The following is a 7,635-nucleotide window of genomic DNA, read 5'->3' on the forward strand; positions in this document are numbered from 1 at the left end:
CTCTCTTGTTGCAAATGCATTCTCTTCTCTCTTTGACCATAGCGCACAAGATAGGGCTCCTCACACATGGTCTCTCTCTCTCTCTCTCTCTCTCTCTCTCTCTCTCTCTCTCTCTCTCTCTCTCTCTCCCCCCCCCCCCAGGAGAAAACTAAGAAGTTAGGATCGATTTTTTGTTAGGTTACTTCGAAGTAAACAAATGAAAATATACTACACATGTGCTCGTGAATATAGGCTAAGGTCTAAGCCAAAGGTTTAACCACCTGGGCTACTCCCATTTGCTAAGAAAAATGCACAGCTTTTGTTTTCAAGTCCAATGTGGCAGTATCCTTAACAACCATCTGCAAAAGGAGGGTGGGGCAAGTGCTCTAGTGTAACAAGGGATGTGAAGCCATTCCAAAATACAAAAGTGAATGGACTTTTTTTTTGAAACTCTTCGATGTGTATAGAAATTTTAAAGAAATAAGTGAGAGACTCTCTCCAGGTTAGAAATAAACCGGGGTCCATTGTATTATAACTAGCTAAAATTGTAGAATCTCGGCTAGATTTTGAGCTAAAAGAAAGAAGTGAGAGACTCTCTCAAGGTTAGAAATAAACCGGGGTCGAGTGTATTATAACTAGCTAAAATTGTAGAATCTCGGCTAGATTTTGAGCTTGCTTTTAAAAAAGCTGGGAAATTTACACAAGTTTTAGTGTCATTATCGACAAAATATTCAAATTTTGACCTAAAAATTGGGAGTAATCCAAGTTTGCCCTTATTTTCACTGTTTAGGAAAAATGTAGTTTTCTATTCTTCTCTCTCTCTCTCTCTCTCTCTCTCTCTCTCTCTCTCTCTCTCTCTCTCTCTCTCCTTCCTTTTGTAGTTTTGAAAAAAAAAATCTATCTCAAAGGGTGTGCACTAAAGTTTATCCTTTGTGGGACATTTAAAAAAACACACACATTGAAGAGTGTCATTACCGATAAAATCTTCAAATTTTGACCTATAATTCGGAAGTAATCCAAGTTTACCCTTATTTTCATCGATAAAAAAATTCATATTTGTCTGTTTCATGCTCTCTCTCTCTCTCTCTCTCTCTCTCTCTCTCTCTCTCTCTCTCTCTCTCTCTCTCTCTCTCTCTCTCTCTCTAGTTTTTTTTAAAAAATCCTCAAAGGGTGTGCAGCGACCTTTATCCTTTGAGGGACATTTTTTAAAAAACACATTGAAAATATTTTGCCTTTAGTATAAAGAGAGTATGTATTAACGATTTTGGTTCAATTTATTTGGGCGGTATCTAGCAAGATTCAGTCGTAAGGTTAGGAAGTGAAATGAAAAGGGAAGGGGTGGGTTGAGATGGCCCCGAGGGACACGTGTAGAAAACAAGAAAGGAGGCGGTTGTAGATTTCAAAGGCAGATGCCAAGTGCTAGCATCTGGGACAGAAGCAAGGCACGATAGCATTGCGAGGGTCAATGGCAAATAATTTCTTTTGTGCAAGCTTTAAAATTATGTCCGGCTTCTGACAAAGTGGCAATCTTTTCATGCCTGAAACAATTTCCCTCGCTCCTATCTTGGTGATGTTTACAATAAACACGACCTCCCTCTCTCTCTCTCTCTCTCTCTCTCTCTCTCTCTCTCTCTCTCTCTCCTCTTGCATCTTGACTTTTGCAATTTGCATCACTTGCGCGCTCATGACTTGTGCAATTTGCATCGCTTGCGCGCTCATGACTTGTGCAATTTGCAGCTCCTGTCATGCACCATGAGAGTGAACCCTTTACATCAGTCGACTACTAGCAACAAACTCTGCGAGATCAATGTGGTAGGTGGAAGAGAAGGGTCATCGCCAATAAATAGTGGAAAAACATGAATCGAACCTAAGAGTTTTTTTATAAAAAAAATATTCACATTTAAACTCACTACAAAAATACAAAAAGACAAAGTCTAAAGTTTAAAAAAAAGTGACAAAATCACAAGGCCTCCTCGTAGAAATATATTTGGAATCCACAAGAGAAGAAGAGGAGGTGGGAATGAAATGAAGAAATAGGAATGTGTCATGTAATTGTCATTGCATTCAAAAGAGAGTTTTAAGAGTTGTATGAAGAGGTTGAGTCCAAAAAATTTGATAAATTTTTATTTTGTACATTGCTAGGTAAGTAGGGTTATTGATGGTGGATGGAGGATCCAATGCACGTCTTTTGTGTGATCACACCAAGAGCAAAATTTTATGTTGCATGGTGGAGTAGAATTGTGAATATCTATTTGCTAAATTCTAAGTTTACTTCTAAGTCCCCTACTTAGCCAAGACTTTTCCCTTTAAAGCAAAACAAGAGTGCATAGTGTCAAAGATCTAAAAAAACAAGAAGTGTTGGCAAGGCCTTTACTAAAGCAAGGCGAGAGCAATATTCAGTCAAGAGCTCTTCTTTCACAAAGTCCTACATAGCTTTTTCACTTGGGATAGAGCAACATAGATTTTTTAGAACTTTAAGAACACACATAATAACACAAATGATTGTTGGTAATTAACTAGATATTAGATATTTCAACTATAATTAGATATTAGATGAAAAGTTGACCATATAATAAAACATCTAAGCTATACATTTTTCAGATAGACTACAAGAAAATATGAGGGAGAGAATGTGAGAGAGAAGGTAGAGAGAAGAAAATTACTTTGAAAAGGCAATATTTAGTAAGCTGATTTTCCTATGATATATATATATATATATGGTACTTCCAACATCTAAAAAGAAAATCCACATTGAATAAACATTGAATGGCAAAAAGATTTATCATAAGAGGATTTTTAGAAATATGCTTCTGGGAGATAAAAGGTAACACGAGAGAGAGAGAGAGAGAGAGAGAGAGAGAGAGAGATATGAAATGAAATGTTGTATTAATGTCTTCAAAAGGCCAAAATAATCTATGAGACCAATCTGTTACAAAATAGTGAATTTGATACCATGTCTGGTTACAAAAGAACTAGAACAAAAATACTACTATTACGAGAGCGAGAGAGAGAGAGAGAGAGAGAGAGAGAGAGAGAGAGAGAGATCATTTTCATTAAAAATACTGATTTTGTAGTGATCTTTTTTTAAAAACCTAATTTTGTTGGCTGGCTACTTATCAAAGAGTTAATGGCAAATACACCATATCATAAAAGGAGTTTCTGAAACATGCTTTTGGGGGATAAGCTAATTTCACAGGTTGGCTACTTATCGGAGAATAAATGGCAAATAGATCATATCATAAAAGGATTTTTGGAAATATGCTTCTGAGAGATAATGCAAGAGCAGGGACAAATAGAGAGAGGAGAGACTGATCGTTTAAAAACAACATTAACTTCGTAGGTTGGCTACTTATTAGAGTTAACGACACATAGAAAATTGAAAGTGAACCATGAATAGGTAAACCAAGTGTGGGAAGAAAATTGGGCCTACGGAGAAGCCTGGCACCACATTTGAGCTCTCCCTCCTAGCTCCACACAAAAAGAAATGCAACACAATATGCCCAAATCTGTTAGCAAAGGGACATGAAGATCCAGCCAGCAACTAGAGCACAAAAATGACTAGTGACATCATGCACAGATAAAAAAATGAAACGCTAATGCTAATGCTTTTCCTCATCTTCTCGGCCCTCGCTCTTGAGCTGCAGCAGCTTTTGCGGAATCCAGGCTTGGGGGCAGCAGTATTGCCACAGAGCTAAAAGGCGGTCCACATTTGCATGCTGGAAGAAGAAAATGGGGTCAAAGGCGACAATTTTTGGGTAAGCCAGATGCCCACCCGTGCCGCCCACGATGGTGTACACCAGTCGTGCACCAGCTCCAGCGATACATAGTGCCCATACTGTTTGCCACTTATGCGTTTTCTCGAACCAGAAGTGGTTGGAGAAGGGCATCCATTGGTTATGGTGAAAGACTGCGTGCACGCCCTCCACCAGCGTGGTGTTGGCATTGCGCATGACAGTGACATTGAGCTTGTCGTTCTGGGACTGGTAGGTGGCAGTGACATGGCGCACAGTAGGGTAGTGCTGAGGGGTGAGGGGATACCCTGACCGGGCACAACGTAGTGGGGCCTGGCGGTGGGGTTGAAAACATCAGAAGCGTTGAAGGGCTTGGCAACATCGATGGGGACAACGAAGGATTAAGGGGGGTTGGGAATGGAGGTGCTCAAAAAGGAATTCCAGGTATAGAGAAGGGAGATTTCAGTGGAGGTGAAGACTTCAAGAAGGCCTAAGACGCGGGTGGTTTGGTTAGCACAGTCCCAGTAAGGGAAGCGGAGCTAGGACGGCCTACTCTTCCGTGGAGTCAGAGATGAAAATGGAGGCGAGGACCTTGGCCTGGCGAATGATGGACTATTCCAAGAGCTGCATCACGTAGGGGTGGTGCCAAGTGGGGAAGAGAGGGGAGCCATGTTGGCAGTAGCTGCCCCACTGTTCAGGACTCCAAGCCGTCGAAAGGGGCATGAGGCAGGCCATGAATGCCTGTTATCTGATAGAAAGACCACTTGTCGGATGCAGGGAGTGCTTGCACAGCGGACAGAGCCAGCAAAAGCACATCCCTCCTCATGTTCAGCTGATCCAGGCGTTCTTGCGCCATTTCGTCGCCTCCCGCCTACAGCGCATGTAGGTAGAAAAAGTCCAGCACCATGTTCTCACGCTCTATGGCCTTCGTCTCTATGGCCACGTTGGAGCTCGCTACCCTCACACGCTTGAGGCTCCTCCATCTCTCCCCCACACATGACGCTCCTCGATCTCTCCGGCCATTCCCTCTCAGGCCCCATCCCTTCCTCTTCCCATTCCATCAGCTCCTCATCGCCATCATCAACTCTAGAGAGCTAGGCCACAAAATTCCCTTCCTCTGCCTTCACTGACAATGTTGGTCTCTGTGGACCACTGTTACCAATCATGGTCAGAAAACTGTTGATAACGCGAGCGAGAGAGAGAGAGAGAGAGAGAGAGAGAGAGAAGGCGGTGAGCGACAGGTAGAGCTTTTTGGATATCATGCAGAGTAGGTCAATGAAGGGGAACGAAATGGTTCTAGAACGACAAGAAAGAGAGAGAGCTTGGCCTCGCTGAGTGAGAGAGCCATAGAAAGAGAGAGAGAGAGAGAGAGAGAGAGAGACTCAAGGGAAGATCTCAAAAGATGCCTCAACTTTGCATTTTCCCAAAATTCATAAGACATCTCACATACCACATTGGATCCTTAGCAACCCACAAAAACCTCAAAACTAGACTCATTTATTTTTCATAAGAGGCGGCCAAAATCTTTAATCTTTGAAAACTCAAAGACATGTCCATCATTAGCATTTTCCCAAAATTCATAAGACATCTCACATACCACATTGGATCCTTAGCAACCCACAAAAAGCTCAAAACTAGACTCATTTATTTTTCATAAGAGGGGGCTCAAAATCTTTAATCTTTGAAAACTCAAAGGCATGTCCATCGTTAGAGTTACACACTCTTCATTTAATATGAGTGTCCTCTATCTTATTTTAACCAATGAGCATTTTGGGCTTATTAAAAAGTGCTTTGAAATACAACTCAATTTTTTTCTATTTTAGTCAGCAAAAAGAGAAGGCATCTCTATAACCTTTGCCCTTTGGACAGGCCAAAAGGCCTCCTAAAGGATCTGCACCGGGCAGATCTTTTAGATCTGCACCGGGCAGATCTTTTAGGAGGCTCTTTTTTTTTGAAACTATCATTTCATAGTGAAATAAAAACTGATTTTTTTAAAAAGCTTTATCTTTTTATAGTGAGGTGTTACATTACATACTAGGTCTATTTTGCTACCTCTCCATTAATTTCTTTCCAAGAATCCGCACTCGCTTCCCAGAATCACTAAAAAGTTTATGCTTTACAAGGTTCCCACCTTCCCCATCGCCTTGAGCTTTCGCCTTGAGCTTTGGCAAAGTCCATGCATCTGCCTCTGCACTCCTTGTGTATATCACAAGGATCAAACTTTGGCCCGCTCTATCAGATCACCATGCATTGTCCCTCTGCCCACACTTGTTGTGCATGCATGACAGGAGACCGCACAGGTCTTTTGCAAGGGAGAGCACACTACTAGCTTGACAACACTCAGAATGGGAGGTGCTGAGAGAGAGAGAGAGAGAGAGGAAAATTTTGCTACGTAGACATACTCGCAGCTCGTTCTCTTACCTCTCTCTGTCGTACTACCGATGAGTAGCCCATTGCTCTTTGTGCTTGTCTTGCAATGCAATTGAACCAACATCGCACCCTGCACAATGGATGCCATTTCTTGTACAGTACCATGACGAGATTCCCATACTGCATATGCATCCCTTGGTTTCCACAATGGTTTTCTACATCGGCTTGGCCTAATTGACACACGCGCACGCACACCCTTGCGACAAGACATATCTGCAATGCCTCTAATATCCGCAGTCGTCTCTCTCTGTCTCATCGCCTTGACAGCATGGACACAAAAAAAGCCCCATGCATACTGCTCATGCATCACCCTTCTCTTTGCAAGCAAATATTTTGCAGTGACACACGTGCCACGACCTCGCAATTTTCTGCCCTCAGAAAATTTCCCTCTTTTGAAAATCTCTCCCTATCTCCTCCGTATGTATGCCCCTCCCCACGCCCTTTAGTTTAGCTTTTGTGCAAACTTTCACAAAAGCATCTTCAGAGATTCCTACAAAAAGAAATGGAAAAAGGATTAGAGGGACATATTTGAGTTCAAAAGTGAATAGGTCTTTTTTTTACTCTCTCTTTGAACTAAAGGCAAAGTGAATAGACTTTTCTTTTCCAAAGTTAGCAATGTGTTATAGAAAAAAAATCCTTCAAAGCTTATTTGTCGGTGCAACCCTTTCAAGCGAGATTTTTTTTACTATGCAATGAGAGAGAACAAAAGTTGAACGAAATGATTGTTTCTATTATTAATAAAAATTCATGATTAACAATTTTGATTCTCACCCTATCTTTCAATAATAGTAGCCCACAACTACCAAGGTCTCATTGTGTTACGTCAACAACCAGTGTTCATAGAAAACCGATCTTTAGTGTACTTTTTAAGGACAACAATTAAAAATTATTGGCTAGTTTGGAGGGGCACCTTGATGGAAACCATCTAAATTTGGAGGATTTTAGTGTAAAAACCCATAATTTTTTACAAAAAATTGGGAGATTTTCAATGCTCTTCTTTTTTCCATTGGTTGCTAAAAATGTGTCTGGTGACCATGACGCACGACAACAATTTCGCCCTACCTTTCGAGTAAGGCCACACACTGTTAAGAGTTGGGTGGAAATACTTCCTGGCCCAACAATCTTTGCACTTGAGGATGGTGATGGCACGACTAGATGTGGATTTAGTGGCATAGCCTTACTGAGAAGGAGCACAGTCTTTTTGTGTGCAGGCTACATCACATGAATTGCCATAGAGTCATCAAATATGTGTTGCACATTCAGAGAGAGAGAGAGAGAGAGAGAGAGAGAGGAGGGGGGAGGGAGGGAGGGAGTTCTTTCGGATGCAAACAGAGGGTTTGGACTCTAGAGTCTTCTAGAGAGAGGGGGGGTGTGTTTAGAAGAAGTGGGAAACAAAATCTTAATGGATTTTATTGAGACTCTCCTTTTCAAGAAAGGCGGGGAGACAAGCATGCAATAGTCAGCGCAACACAAACTTGTTACTTGCAATTGACCT

General features: G+C 41.5%; 1 pseudogene; it reads right to left on the reverse strand.

Annotated features, from left to right (window-relative positions):
• Window positions 1–2,918: 2,918 nt before the first annotated feature.
• On the reverse strand, window positions 2,919–4,581 carry LOC147433655 (polyphenol oxidase 1-like; annotated as a pseudogene).
• Window positions 4,582–7,635: the final 3,054 nt, after the last annotated feature.

This window comes from Adiantum capillus-veneris, chromosome 19, assembly GCF_014529385.1.
Source record: "Adiantum capillus-veneris isolate H3 chromosome 19, ASM1452938v2, whole genome shotgun sequence".
Classification (NCBI taxonomy): domain Eukaryota; kingdom Viridiplantae; phylum Streptophyta; class Polypodiopsida; order Polypodiales; family Pteridaceae; genus Adiantum; species Adiantum capillus-veneris.